This window comes from Papio anubis, chromosome 2, assembly GCF_008728515.1.
Source record: "Papio anubis isolate 15944 chromosome 2, Panubis1.0, whole genome shotgun sequence".
NCBI lineage: Eukaryota > Metazoa > Chordata > Mammalia > Primates > Cercopithecidae > Papio > Papio anubis.
In genome coordinates this window covers 3,860,357-3,876,515 of record NC_044977.1, presented here as the reverse complement: position 1 = coordinate 3,876,515, position 16,159 = coordinate 3,860,357, and the positions used below count along the sequence as shown (strand labels likewise).

The 16,159-nt window shown below is 34.6% G+C and overlaps 1 protein-coding gene and 2 long non-coding RNA genes across 8 annotated transcripts in view; 1 reads left to right on the top strand and 2 right to left on the bottom strand.

The window, feature by feature from the left end:
- The window catches only part of ROBO1 (roundabout guidance receptor 1), a 1,151,573-nt gene that overhangs the window by 213,447 nt on the left and 921,967 nt on the right, over nucleotides 1–16,159 (top strand). The gene's annotated exons all lie outside the window — the stretch shown is intronic.
- LOC116272904 lies at nucleotides 340–12,430 on the bottom strand. The gene is made up of 3 exons (XR_004181434.1): nucleotides 12,346–12,430; nucleotides 1,222–1,422; nucleotides 340–442 (listed from the first exon to the last, which is right to left on the bottom strand). It is a non-coding gene; the product is annotated as an uncharacterized LOC116272904 (long non-coding RNA).
- LOC103880850 overlaps nucleotides 12,453–16,159 on the bottom strand; it is a 60,874-nt gene continuing 57,167 nt past the window's right edge. For both annotated transcript variants that reach the window (XR_004181430.1, XR_004181432.1), the window contains one exon: nucleotides 12,453–12,537. This is a non-coding gene — a long non-coding RNA (uncharacterized LOC103880850). The remainder of the gene's footprint in view (nucleotides 12,538–16,159) is intronic.

Sequence of the window (16,159 nt, the reverse complement as noted above, 5' to 3'; positions counted from 1 at the left end):
TCTAACATCACCATTTTGTCACTCAAGATGGCATAACAGAATGACTTTTGCTGAGAGTCATTACTCTTGGTTAGGTTCTTTTGCTAAGGAAATTATTCAGATTGTATATGAAATCTTTAAAGTTTTACAGAAAAGAAACCCACGGCAGTAGGCAGTAATCTTAACCATGTAACCAAGCCTCACAGGAAACTAACAAAAGCTCCATAACAAAGCAGAAATCTCAGTTTTTGTCAGCCACCCGCCCACGAAAATGCAGTTCAGAAACTAGGAGATCTGTCTGGATCCAACACAGTTTTGGAAGTTGATTTACGTTACTACCACAATTTCATTCATCTCCACTCTTCTGTTCCATAAATGTAAATCAGCATCTTTCCCTTCTCTTTCTTCTCCATGTTTTTCTGCTGCTTCTCCCTCTACCAGCTAACATGATCTATGTATCAGACTGAAAATGAAATAAATAGAATGACTGTTCTAGTTAATCATATGCTTCTTGTAGTTTGAATTCTCAGGAATCAGTAACTTTCCTGGTTCAAAGAGCCTATGCCAGGGTCAGCAAGAACATGACTAAGCTTAGTATTTCACTCAACTAAGATTAGGAGCGCAGCAAGCAATCTGAGACTGGACCAAACAATATGAGGGGCAGTCTCAAATATAGTCCAATTTATAGTTTTAAATTGTTACAATATGTCCAATATAATTAGTAGCAAATTACCTGTCTTAAAACTCCTCATGAAACCATATGACTAAAAGTCTTTGTAGACACTCAGTGGCGTTTTCATTTTCCCACTGTCACTCCAAAGCTTAGGACCACCTCACCTCAACATTTTTCTCTACCCAAATTCAGTCATTACATGTATCATGCTAGTTTAGTTGTTCTGAGGCTAAGCATTTAGACATTTTCAGCAAATATTTATCTTCTACATGCCAGACTGATGTCAGAATTGTCAACCTATATTCTATGTTACTTCTCCCAGTAAGTTCTGAGTTAGATATTGATTACGTCACAGATTAGAAAGCAAGGTTCAAAAGTTTAAGGGACTTAAACTTTTCCATATCTCCAAGGTGATTAACATGGACATCTTCTGATTCCAACTGAAATGCCCTTTCCACTGTATCAAATATCTTCCTAAAATCTTCCCTTTTCCAACTCTTTGGCATTTATGAATAATATGAGTCTCCCTACTTTGTCATTCCAGTTTTTCAGGAGTTAGTTCAACATACCTTAAAAATTTACCTCTTACTGCACATTCCAAGTTTTGGATATACATGATTGCCAAGATATGTATCATAGCCTTCTGTTGTCATTATTTTTCCAAGGTCACTTTCATTACCGGAGATCGCCTGCTGTACATTTCCATTTCCTTGTGTATCAATTTTAACCATCCTTTCATGCACTTCTTAAGTGTTCACTCTCTTTACAGTCTGTTGAAAACAGGTATTAATATTTTATTTTTTGTGGTTCCAAACATTTTATTTGTGCTTTGCTAATGATACTTAATACTATATTATTTATAAAGAATTACACTTTTGACATTGATAAATTACCACTCATAGAATTATAAGCTCTTTGAGTATCAGTCTTATTCCTTTTGCTAGGGCCTATGGTCTCTAGCTCAGTATCATGAAGTTGCATAGAAACTAATACATATATAAGGGATAGAAAGTTTATCTGAAAATAAATGTATGTGTTAAGACATCGAGAGATAATGACACCTTAGATTATTTAATTTTAAAAAGTACTGAACTAGAGTGAAGTGAATCTTGAATTACGTTGGTAAGAAATGACATATAACCATTATTATTATTCACCTATTATACCCAAAATACTAAAAGACATTAAATTTATTAATTTATCTCCCATCACCTCACTGTATATGCAGTTCCACATAAAACTTTATAATGAGAGAGAAAGTCAGCCCATATTTTGGTTTTGTTTTATAATTGCATGGAATAAGAAGAACTAATTTATATTTAAAAAGCCAGAAATCAACAGCCATTCTCCTTCTCAAAACAGGATCTGTGCTGGATCCAGACAGATCTCTTAGTTTCTGAACTGAATTTTCAACATGGGCCTGTGGCCAATGATAATTGAAAGAACAATTATCAGTATTTCTGTGCTGATAGCACCCATTACAGATGCATTCTGCATTGTTTGAAATCTTTTTTTGGAATTAATATTATAATATGTAAAATTAAGTTGGACCAAATATATTATTAGGAAGTAGCAGGTTCTTAATTTTTTAACACTCAAAAGGAAACTATTATTTAAAATTTTATGGTATTTAGTAACAATGTTGGATTTAATAACATTTCCAATAATGTTTACTTTCTTACTGAAAATGTTGTTTACATAATAATTCATACTATTCTAAAAAATGCCATTTGGTACCTATCTGATACCTATCTGTACATAACGTGTATGTCATTTATGACCACACAGTAAACACTTTTCTCATATTGTGTTCCATATTCCTGGAAGTTGATATTGAAATTCATTCTTGAATGAGAATTTTATGCATACTCTGTGGAGAAAACTCATATTATTAACTTTTCAGAGAGAAATCACATAAAATGATGAAACTGTATCCTGTGTATTTATGTGAAATGATATACATTCAGTATCTGCATCAGAATAGAGTCAGAAATCTGATCAAAGAGTAGACTCATTGAAAGTGCTGTTTTAGAAGTGGAAATTTTGTTATGACAAGGCAAGACAGGGCTGAAATCACCCTAGCTTGCTTATGGAATAAGCACAATTAGAGTTTGTTCAAATTAAAAACCCACTCCCTGACAACAAATAAATGGAGGTGTCGAATCTCATTTTGATCACATTCCGTAATGATCTTGAATGCATGCAAATGTGAAATTTACTCAGTAGGGCTCTCTGACAACTCTACGAATCAACTGTGAAATTAGAGTAGCTTGTACCTAAAGTAGAATTTCACACCTACTGAACTAGCAGTATGTTTCTTTGGTTACAGAGGTTAGAAAAATAATGCACAAGATTATATTTCCATTTGTTTACATGAGCCATAATGGCCTTAGCAATAACAAATTTTCAATTTATATATTTAATACCCCAATACATTGTGTTATCATAACGACTAAGTATGGATTGTTGCAGTAATAAACACCTGAACCCATAAGGAATCGCAATGTGAAAGTTCACAAAATGCACATATGAGCAATGCTGCATTTTCTTGGGATTTAACACTTCCAGGCAGGAATTGAAGCCTAACAAACAGAAATTATCTGCTTCTTATTCCCTATATAAAATGCCATCTATCTGCCAATGCCAGGTTAATAATTGTGTAGCTTGAACTATTAAATTGGAAAATAATTTTTATTGGTTCAGAGAACTTCAGTTGGGAATGAACATTAAAGTCTTTCCACATGGTTATACTTAGCATATTAGAAATTCAGGCATATTTTTCTACCTATTAAATTTATGAATTTACTATTCCGCAAGAAAATGAAGGTTGCTTCTATAAAACTCAGTTTCATGAAAGTCTTCCCTCTCTGTCCACATTCAATTTAAAAAGATAAAATGCATAAGAAACGACCTGAGAGTAATGAGATGAAGCCTTTTATTGCACAAGTCACAGGAAGGAAAAATCATTGCCTTAATTTATGTGAACGCTACATTGAATCTAACACAGGAGACTGAAAAACCCTTGAATCATATAAGAAAATGTGTGCATCTTTTCTGCATCTTTAATATGTTAATATTCAGAATGAATGTTCAAGAGATATAGTATGTGTTGTTGTCCAAGCATATTTGACAGCAGAGGTCATGTGTGTGCACATGTGTGTGATTATTGCTCTGCAGGACACGTTTTGGGTAACACTGTCTAATAACTTCTTCACTACAGCAGGTAGCCTTTTGAGCTAGGCTACAGTTTTAAGATGAAAGAAGACTTCCTTCTTTCTTACTTTTTTTTTTTTTCCCTGTAGCAAAATGTCTCAGGCTCTTTTTTTTTTTTTTTTTTTTTAAACTCTATAGAGAGATCAAAGGACAAGAGATGAAGAGGTATCCATTATTCTTATACTGTCAGCCTTAAAGTGCAAATAATGGAAAATACTTTATTTCCTGACTGTGCTCAGTTTACTTATCTATAAAATAGGGTGATTCTACCTTATGTGCCTGAAGGGAGAGGCTTGATAAGATTATCCTCTGAAAGGCCCTTTTTCTTTGTGTTCACATAAAATTCTACATTTACTTTGTCACATAAATGACATGATGAAGTACCACCCCAGGGATATCACAGTCACTAGGAACTTGCTGTGCTGACATTTGCTAGATACATCAGGGATAGGAACATAAATCCTGAACAGTTGAGAGCTTCCTCTTTGCCTAGATTAATATTTTCTTTCTTCCCATTCACAGCCCCCCACCAACATCAAAGCTTTGCTGTTTTGTCTGTCAAAAATGTCTTCACCCTTTTCACTCTTGAATAAAAGTGCTGAGTAAGGAAATGTTCACAACAAAGTTTTATTTTACAAAACTTAAAATGATTTAAATCCAGAACAACTTTCATTATTTAACTGTAAATAAATATATATTTTATTAAGTGTGTCTTAGTTCACTTTGTGTTGCTTTAACAGAATATCACAGACTGGGTAGTTTATAATAAACTTAAATTATTGCCCTATGGTTTTGGAGGCTGAAGAGCCCAAAATCAAGAGGCCAACATCTGGCAAAGTCCTTTTTGCTGCCTGATCCCATGTTGGAAGGGCACGGAAAGGCTGAGCAAGGGCAAGAGGGGATCAAACTGGTTCTTTTATAGGTAATGCACTCCCATGATGGTAACAGTAATCCATTCATGAGATTGTGGTCCTTATGGCCTAGTCACATCTTAGAGGTCCTACTTCTTAACAAGATTGCATTGGGGATTAAGGCTTTGGAGGACACATTCAAACCATAGCAAAGTTAATCCCCATTTTGTCACAACATCTCCAAATTCCAGTTCTTCGTTAGAAGTTATTCATATACCGACAACCCCATTAGGAGGATCTTCTTATGGGTCCCACTAAGTCGTATTCCAAAGGTGATTGTTTTAAAGTGATTGAATTATTTGCTTTGGTATTTACTGGGAATTATTTCTCCCTAATAATTCACCATAGTGCAATAAACTAAAATTTTTAAGCATCTGTTGAAGCATAAGCCAGTCTTAGGAAGAAAGTGGTTTATGTTTTCCAAGAGAATTAAATCTGTTCATGTTACTGGGTTTAAATTTGGCTACTGAACAAAAGTTAAAATGTTTCCGTTCTAAGTGTTGTCATATGACTTGCACAGAGCTATTTACTAAAGTGCATTCCATGCTCCTTAGATTTTGAGAGAGCTTTCTATAATCCTGGTTCACCGTGTGCTTTGACTTACCATGTCTGGTAAGAGTGATAGCCTTTCATTGAAGTTAGATTGCCATTAGAAAGATGTTAGTGTTAATCGTGGAGTAGTGCTTCTTATAAAAATGAGAGAAATAAAACTGCTTATGTATCCTTAACTTTAAGATCCCCTTTTCTTCTTTTCTTTTTTTTATTTTCCTTTGGAGATGGAGTCTTGCTCTGTCACCCAGGCTGGAGTACAGTGGTTTGTTAATAGCTCGCTGCAACCTTGAAGTCCCATGCTCAAGAGATCCTCCTGCCTTAGCCCCCTGAGTAGCTAGAACTACAGCCTCAAGCCATCTAGTCCAGCTAATTTTTAATTTTTTATAGAGATGGTGTCTTACTATGTTGCCCAGGCTGGTCACAAACTCCTGGCCTCAAGTAATCTTGCCATCTTAAGCTCCCAAAGATGAGGTCACCTTTCCTGGGTGAGCCACCTCAGCTGGGTGAACCACTGCACCAAACTGAGAGTCCCCGTACTTTTAAAGGTAAAGAATAAGAGCTACCCTCTTTTTCTGTGGAGCTGGTCATCTCTCTGTGTCTATGGAAGATGGGTTCCAGGATGTCCTTTGGCTACCAAGATCTGTGGATGCTCAAGTTCTTGATAGAAAAATAACATAGTATTTGCATGTAACCTACACATTTCCTCCCATATACTTTAAATCTTTTCTAGATTACTTATAATACCTAATATAATAGAAATGCTATGTAAGTTGTTGTTGTACTATATTCTTTTGGGATAATGACAAGGAAAAAAAGCTGTACGTGTTTAATACAGGCACAGTCCTTAAAAAATCCTTTCAATCCACAGTTGGTTAAATTCATAGATGTAAAACTCATGGATACGGAGGGCCTAGATCTCCCTAGTATGGCTTGCCTGTGTTTTCTAAGTGCTCTCATAAAGTGTCATGTCCTCATTTATATATGTTTATTGTTGGTGTATCATATATATGCACATACATGTATCTTTATTTCATGCCATATATCACGTTACATATCAAGCTCCTTGAAGGCCATGTGATTTTTCTGCCACAGCTCCCATTGTTCTCTGTGTGAAACGTAAATGGTGCTCAGTAGATGTTCAGTGAATTAACAATTTAATGCAAGTAAAATTAATTTGCGAAAAATTACTCTGCTTGAAATATCAATTTTCCCCTTCAAACATCTGGATAGACCATGACTATTTAACAGGACTTTTCAGCCAATGGAAGACCAAAATTCTACCTGAAGTGCACATGCCTTGAAGGAACAATTCAGTCACTAGCCATTGAGTACAAAAACCTGTGTCTTCATCCACTGGCAATGACCCCAGATTATCTACTGAGGAGAAGAGCATGGAACAAGGGCCCTTTGGGAAGCATTTTCTCCTGCCTGTGTACTAACTGGTACCTCTCCGTGCACTGATTACTTGCTGCTCAATGATGGAGGCAAGCAATTATTCAAAAACCCTGCTGCTGCCAAGAGAGAGTATCCATTTGTATCTATCATTTGTCCCTTTTCCCAGAGTATCAGAAAATCCTACTCAGGAGCGACGACATTGGATTTGGAGAACATACTTCTTTTCACACAATCTAGTGTTGATAGATGCATATAATATACCAGCTAGTTCTGTTCACATCAGATAAAACTTGAACCTATTCCTTATGAAAGAAATCTTAATATCTTTTGTGTTTAATTTTATGCACTGACAATTATGAATAAGTGCCCATTTCAATGTATTATTTCCTACTAGACTAATGTGACCATAACTATATAATAAGCAACTGTTCTATTCATGTTGAATGCTATTCTTCTAATCCTTACAATCCACTTACCAGTGTGGTTCCACTTTAGCTATCTAATTTTGTGCAACCCATGTTGGTACATGTATCATATATGAACAAATATTTATGCATGCTCTAGCATGGGTATCCATGGAGTCAGGGAAATGATTGCAGAATAGGATGCTTTCCTCTTATAATTACTCAACATAGCATTTGTTTAAGAGATTTAATTAATGGAATATTTCCAAAAGGATCAGTGATATACCTGGTGATTGACTTTCACTCACACATCACAGGCTCACAAACTTGCACAGTAAGGTGAGGGAGTGTCTCCTTGGGTGAGAAACTTATCTGCTACTATCTCCTAACAAGTATTTTTCTCTCAGATGATTTGCTGGCCACACTTTCTGCAATTTCTTATTAATTCAACCAGGAATGCCAATGGGTACTTAAAACTTTTTCTGCACACACCCGGTGGCTGACATGAGGGAGCATTGCTCATATGTCCTCAATATCAGTAGAATTGCAATGCATTTTTTCTATAGATGTCTTTACTCCATCAAAAAAGGAGAAAGGAAGGGAAAAATAAGTCATATCATGTAGCATTTATCTTCTTGAGTTTTTAGCGTATTAATTATTATTCCACTTTACACCTGTTAAAACATCTGTGTAGTCCTAGGACATCCTATTTTCATTAGATAGCATTAGTCAGAAAAACCTATTAAAGAGATAAATTTCTATTTTCTTGGATTCCCACTATCCTAACAAGAATTTTTCTGGAAATGTTAATGTTTATAAGGTTTTCCAGAATCCTCCCAAATCATGAAGGATTACGCTGTATCCTGAATAAGTGTCATCCTCTCTGCTCATGTCTGCACAAGGATCACATATATTCCCACACCTCAACATCATCTCATAATATTTTACTTAGACTGAACTTTAAATAGCACAGTAGAAAATCATCTTTGCAGTCAGGCTAAATTATATATATTTGGAACATTCCTAAAACTTTACAATCTTATTTTCATCATCTAGAAGTTAAAATTATAATTAACTATATCAGAATGAACAGAAATTGAATGTAAATACTTGCAGAGGAAGATAGTTCTGTGTTCAATCATCTTAGTTCTCATTTTCCTCCTCATGTTCATATAAAATCTGCAAACTCCTCCAAACTCAAGTCCAACTATGATTGATTGTTTCATTTATTACTAAATTCACATTAATATCTGCCATCATTAACTGATTGTGTTTCTTACCTTAAATTCCAAACAGCTTCAGTTTTTTGTCAAAATCAACTTTTGTTTTTTTTTTTTGAGACGGAGTCTCACTCTGTGGCCCAGGCTGGAGTGAGCGGCGCCATCTTGGCTCCCTGCAAGCTCCGCCCCCCGGGTTCCCGCCATTCTCCTGCCTCAGCCTCCCGAGGAGCTGCGACCACAGGCGCCGCCACCACGCCCGGCTCGTTTTTTGTATTTTTTTTAGTAGAGACGGGGTTTCACCGTGTTGGCCAGGATGGTCTCCATCTCCTGACCTCGTGATCCACCCGCCTCGGCCTCCCAAAGTGCTGGGATTACAGGCATGAGCCACTGTACCTGGCCTCAAGTCAGTATTTTTTACACTGTAGTAAAATCTTGCAAGATTACAGATAGCTAAGTATTCAGCTTAAAGAATCAGCACTTTTTTCTATGTTAACTGCCCTTGATAAGTATTTATAAACATAATTATTCTAAATAGAGCATGCAAACACAACCTGCTTGCAGGGACTGGAGGGCATCATTAAATAACCAGTTCCAGTAATGTGCTGCCTGTGAAGTGAGACATAATGCTGAGTGGACGTGCTGTGTAATGACTGTCCTGGAACTTGCTTTCAAAGAGAAGTGGCCATTGTCAGTGAGATTTTCAGTCACCTTTCTTTTTCTGAGAAAAGTGGAGTGTACCCTGTACAGCAGCAGGGCTTTCTAATTATTTAGCCAATCCAAAACGCTTAACTCTTATAAATCATGTATATTCATTTTGACAAAAAAAGTCAACGAATTTTTTTAACGTTCCATCTCTTATATTTCTCTTTCAAGAGCAACACTGTATGTACTCTTTCACTCTACATTTAACCTTTGAAAAATGTGAATGTTATAGGCACCAACTCCACAGAGTCAAAAATCTGCATATAACTTTTGACTCCTCAGAAACCTAACTACTAATAGTCTACTGTTGACTGGAAGCCTTACCAATAATGTGAACTGTCAACTTAACACGTATTTTGTATATTATATGTATTATATGCTGTATTCTTGCAATAAAGTAAGCTAGAGGAAAGAAAGTGTTACTAAGAAAGTCATAAAAAAGAAAAAACTATATATACTATTCATTCAGTGGAAGTGGATCATAATAAAGGTCTCCATCCTCATGATCTTCCTGCTGAAGAGGGCCAGGAGGAGGAGAAAAAAGAGGTGTTGGTCTTGCTCTCTCAAGGATGGCAAAGGTGGAAGAAACTCTGTGAATAAGTGGACCCATGCAGTTTAAACCCATGTTCATCAGGAATCAGCTGCATATAATCCTAGGATGTTTCTATCTTATGCTTAACTTTAAACTCTCCTGGGTCCCCTATGCAAACATTATTTAGACTTTGTTACCAGACTCTGCTTTGATTTAACGAATTAAATTCTTTTCTAAAAGTAAAGATATCCCCCCAATTTTAATATCAGCATCAACTCATCAGCTGTATAATTGCTATTTAAAAAAAGAAAAAGAAAAAAACCCACCTACCATCTCAAGTCTTGTAATTTTGTAATGCAGGCCTATTTCTCCACTCTATCAGTGAATTTACTAAGTATTTTTTTAAATAATTGTCACCTACTTAATACTGCAAAGCATTGGGCTTAAAACTCATTAGAATTGTTTCCCAAGATAAAACTTCCATTTCACAGATGAAGAAATTTGTGCAGGAAGATGTCATACAATCAGTAAGTGGCTGAGTTGGGATTCAAGCCTCTGTGGCACCTTCTGGTAAGATTAGCGGGAGTGGCCATGTTGAAATGCAAGGACTGTCTACTTAGTGTCTATACTACACAAACCATTCATTTGTAAGTAAATGGGAAATGGTATTCTCACACTGTCTGCTTTAGTGATTGAGAAGGTGGTTATAGACTGGGAGAGTATGTGTATATGGTTTTCAGGGCTTGACTTTTATTTGATGAATACTTTTCTCCTCATCTATCACTTTTGTTCAGTTACCATTGCCTTCATCGACGTAGCAGTGAATTCACGATGTGTCCACATGCAATTTCCTTGGAACTCTGCAGTTTATTTAATCTTCTGATCACAAGCTGCTCATTGAATAACCCTGTTTTTTTTTTTTAATCTATCCATTTTTTACAGGGATACTACTTAAGTATCTATGTAAGGTAGAAAAATATTAAATATCAGTTTCTAAGAAATCATCATCAAATAGCCTTTTAGAGGTTAGAAAATGACCAAACATATATTATTTAATCTCCTTGAGTTTTCTTTGTGTTTTGGAAAAGCCTGTTAGGTAAGTTGGATGGGTATTTTATCATTTTTAGAGAAAAAAAGAAACTTTAAGGTCATGTCAAATAACAATACAATTTCCAAGCCTAAGTAATTAGGCTGTGATTCCTACCTTAATGTTCATTCTGTACCTTAATACAGATGGTTATGTAAATGCATGTCTTCTGATAAAGAAAATACAATTTGCAATATCTAAGAATTTTTTAATGTTTAAATTTCAGCAAATTTGAAAATGTTCATTAGAAAGACTTTTAATCAGAAAAAAATACATATACAAAAATTTTTATAAGCCTATATCCTATCATTTCTACCCAATATAAACAATGGATAATATTACAAAAATTTTCCAGGGCAGGTACAATTGTTTTGTGAATATACCTACCACAATTCTGGTATTAATATCTGCAATGTCATTCAAAATTAGAATATATTGTTATTTGAAAATACTTTAGTAAGTTAGTTTCAAATCAATTTAGAAGACAATTTAATATACATGAAAGTTTAAAAGTTATCTAAATTTCAGTAATTATAAACTGTGGCTGGTATATTAAATTGTTAGTGTAAATATTCAGATTTCATGGAAATTAATCTAATGATTAGAAACATAAAAAGAAAAAATAAATTATTATAAAAGTTAAAACCACAATGTAAGATATAAAATATTCATCCTAGAAAATACATATATTAATCTAGATTGGGGTGCTGAAAGATAATCTAATAATGAAAACATTTCTTTATGCTCTTGACTTAAAAATAGCCTTTAAGTGTGCTAAAGAAAAAAGGCTTTATGTTAAATATGAAAATCTTTGTTTTCTTTATTCAGTCTTTTGTTGGATAAGCCTAATAAAAACTCAGTTGAATACTGTATTGTACTGTATTAAAAATCCTTCAATGCAGTCTGTACTCCAGGGTGTCACTTTTATGGTATGAAATTACCATGCTTTCTGAAATCATTTCTCATTTTTTTGTTTAGTCTATACATTTTTGCTTATTTCTGCTTTCATTAAGGTTAAAAGGAAATACAACAAATATACAGAGGAACTAGGTGATGAAACTACAGAGGATGCCACACATTTGCATACACATGGCTACCTTGCATTCCAGAGTGTATTTCTACAAATGCACTTAGAAAATCTCATGGGGACTGCAAAGGAATAGAGTAAAAGCTAGATGAGTTCTCGCTTTGAATTGTAAGTTGTCCAGAGTGAAGGATTTCACAAGTGAGATCTGAATATAGCTAATAAAAAGGGCTTGCCTCTGTTGGAGAAAAAAAATATATGTATGCTTTTGTATGGATTAAGTTCAGATTTATTATTCTGAACTATTCACCCAGCATTAATCATAAATCAATTTAGTGACATGCTAAAAATATGAGAAAATTTTATATGCTGCTCGGATGATCCATTTAACAGGTATAATCAATGATTTTGCACTGTGCTTTCTTTCCACTGGGCTCTCTAGTGATGCACTATCTCTTTACCAATTTTATTCTCCCGGGCAATCAAGGGCTGGAGGTACCCCATAGTAATTTTATGCCCTGTGCAAGGGAACACAAATCAACTTGAAAGGAAGAGTATGTCTGGTTTAATGCCATAGATTATGCAGAACAAGAAAAATGACAGTTTCTAAGACCAAACCTAGAGCTTTGAAAAAAGCGAATCTGGAATCTTACCCTTCACAATTGCTTAGCTATTACAAACACATCTGTCTGTTTTTTCCTCCAAAACTATCCCCAAAGTGATTCCAAGCATGTTCTGTAGTTCATAATGACTTGGGAGGATGACAGCTAATGAATAGCTTCTCTCCTTCTTGCGTGTGCGATGAACAAATGCTTCCCCAAGAAAGTCAGACATTATTCAGTTCACTGTATGAGATAAATGCACATATTTTAATCAAATAATATTAAAAACTTTTAAATCCCATTTTACATCCTTGTCATATACAATCATTATGAAGTGTTATATTTTATAATAAAATGTGATATACTTGTGAAATTCCATTATGTTTAAAGAAATTTTGTTAATTAAGATGTATTGCTATATTAAAGGGAAAATTTATGCTAATAACATGGCAGATATAACTACCTTAAACAGCAATACACACACCTTCCTGACAACTAAAAATAAAGAAGTAGGAAGGAAGCAAGTTACGGAATTCAGCAGATCAACCTGTAACTCTTGGCTCAACTGCTTACTCGCTGAGTGACTTTAAATCTCAGTTATCACATTCATTAAATGCAAATAATGCCAGTATCCTGAGGATTAAATGAGACACTCCATTTAATTGCTAGGAAGGTATTTTAATTTTAAATCCAAATGATGCATTTCTATTACTGCTGTTATTTATTCTTAAAATGTGAATCTGCTATAAACCTTTGAATATATATTATGTGTTGAAGATGTGGGTGAAGCTTGAAAGAGTTTCTTTAAGTCTTATTAGCTAAAGTTAGCTTAAAAAATAAAATATGTCAGTTTTTCTAATGCATTTCTTAAAAAAATAACTTTATTGAGAAAGTTACAATTATACTTTTCCTTGCCACAATTTTACAACCTGGGAAAACATATTACAAAAATGTGATTGTACATTTGCTGTAAGAGAGAATGAATACTTGAAGTTCATGTATACTTTAAACTTGGAAATTATGTAAATTTTCTTAGCAAATATAATGGTACAGTCTCATACACTGAAGCAGAAAATTAGAGTCTGTGATTTTAGACATTTTAATAATAAATCTCGTTAATTGCTACTGACAGTCCTTTGGAGATGAAAGATCATTATATTTTCAGGTTTGCCCCAATGGCTGTGAAAAAATATTATTCCTCACCAGTGGATGATCTAATTTAACTAAAGAGCAAAGCCTATAAAATCAGAGTTGATGACCTAGTTGATTAATGTCCCTAGTAATTCTATTACAGTAAAATGTAATTTATAAATCCAACAACTGAAAATCATTATTGTTTTGGGTAAATTATTTTTAATTAGTGTATACATGTATATATACGCGCACACACACACACACACATATAGACACATTGATATATAGGCACACACACATACGTGTGTGTAATATTTAAGTTGATGGCCTATATAACTATCTTATAGAAGTCACATATAAAGATACAATTCATCTATAGAATGCACAACTAAAATTTTGGGTAGGGCAACAGAAAGTTGACAGATTTTAACAAAACATTTTGGTGGGGTTTTCAACTTTACTTTTAAAATTTGACAAGTTACCTTAAGAAGGGAGGAATATTTTATATGCATATATGCAACTGCAACCATATTTCTTTCCTTAAAGAAATGCTGTCTCTCTCTTGGAATTGTGAAAGCCTGTGCTTCTGTCCTCATTCCCTTCTCAAAAACCCCTCTGAATTTCTGTCCCTGTGCTGTGCCAAACACACCACTGGGTGGGGGGGCATGTTAGTACAGTGTCGAAACACGGGTTGTTGGGGTAATTTCAATAAAAGTCAGTAGCAGAAACAAGGTCAAATCAGTCGCCTGAATTGGCCTGTCACTTCACTTAAATTATAAGAAAAATTCAATAATCCGATGAACCAGATGTTGAACTGTGGGTGAATGAATGAGTGTGGATTAACATGATAGTTGTTTGTAACTGGTGTTGCTGATGCAATTTTAGATTTAGTACAATTTCCAAACATAAACTTTGATTTACATGAGACCAATATGCATGCAGTTACCTATGTGTTTTTATAATCAGTATGAAGTTAACACTGTTAGAATTTCATTGCATCCAGGATATTGAGGTTAAAAATAATAACATTACTGAATAGAAATTTACTCAAATAAGACTTCATCTCATCTATTAACTCTAAAAAAAGTAGTAGAAATTTCATATGTATTATTTTGCAAAATGTAATAATTACTATATGTTGAATATTTGTGGTAGTATTTGCTCAAATATTTTTAAAATCTAAGAGTTATACATAAGATGTAAAAAATATTACATAGACAAGACAGTCTTTGTGGCCTTAAGTAGTTTCCACCTAATGAGAGCATGTAGGTCCACACAAAAGTATAATTTAAAAGATAATGAAATAACTTCAAAATGTTGTGGGAACAGGTTAAAGAAGAAACTTAGCTTCAGATCACATTTCTCAACGCAGATAAAAGTGAAATTGTGTCTCTATCTCCTTCATTTCTGCTGTGATCTTTGTTATTTCTTGCCTTCTGCTAGCTTTTGAATGTGTTTGCTCTTGCTTCTCTAGTTCTTTTAATTGTGATGTTAGAGCGTCAATTTTAGATCTTTCCAGCTTTCTCTTGTGGGCATTTAGTGCTATAAATTTCCCTCTACACATTGCTTTAAATGTGTCCCAGAGATTCTGGTATGTTGTATCTTTGTTCTCATTGTTTTCAAAGAACATCTTTATTTCTGCCTTCATTTCATCATGTACCCAGTAGTCATTCAGGAGCAGGTTGTTCAGTTTCCATGTAGTTGAGTGGTTTTGATTGAGTTTCTTAGTCCTGAGTTCTAGTTTGATTGCACTGTGGTCTGAGAGACAGTTTGTTATAATTTCTGTTCTTTTACATTTGCTGAGGAGGGCTTTACTTCCAATTATGTGGTCAATTTTGGAATAAGTGTGATGTGGTGCTGAGAAGAATGTATATTCTGTTGATTTGGGGTGGAGAGTTCTGTAGATGTCTATTAGGTCTACTTGGTGCAGAGATGAGTTCAATTCCTGGATATCCTTGCTAACTTTCTGTCTCATTCATCTGTCTAATGTTGACAGTGGGGTGTTGAAGTCTCCCATTATTATTGTATGGGAGTCTAAGTCTCTTTGTAAGTCTCTAAGGACTTGCTTTATGAATCTGGGTGCTCCTGTATTGGGTGCATATATATTTAGGATAGTTAGCGCTTCCTGATGAATTGATCCCTTTACCATTATGTAATGGCCTTCTTTGTCTCTTTTGATCTTTGATGGTTTAAAGTCTGTTTTATCAGAGACTAGGATTGCAACCTTTGCTTTTTTTTGTTCTCCATTTGCTTGGTAGATCTTCTTCCATCCCTTTATTTTGAGCCTATGTGTGTCTCTGCATGTGAGATGGGTCTCCTGAATACAGCAGACTGATGGGTCTTGACTCTTTATCCAGTTTGCCAGTCTGTGTCTTTTAATTGGACCATTTAGTCCATTTACATTTAAGGTTAATATTGTTATGTGTGAACTTGATCCTGTCATTATGATATTAACTGGTTATTTTGCTCGTTAGTTGATGCAGTTTCTTCCTAGCATCGATGGTCTTTACATTTTGGCATGTTTTTGCAATGGCTGGTACCGGTTGTTCCTTTCCATGTTTAGTGCTTCCTTCAGGGTCTCTTGTAAGGCGGGCCTGGTGGTGACAAAATCTCTAAGCATTTGCTTATCTGTAAAGGATTTTATTTCTCCTTCACTTATGAAACTTAGTCTGGCTGGATATGAAATTCTGGGTTGAAAATTCTTTTCTTTAAGAATGTTGAATATTGGCCC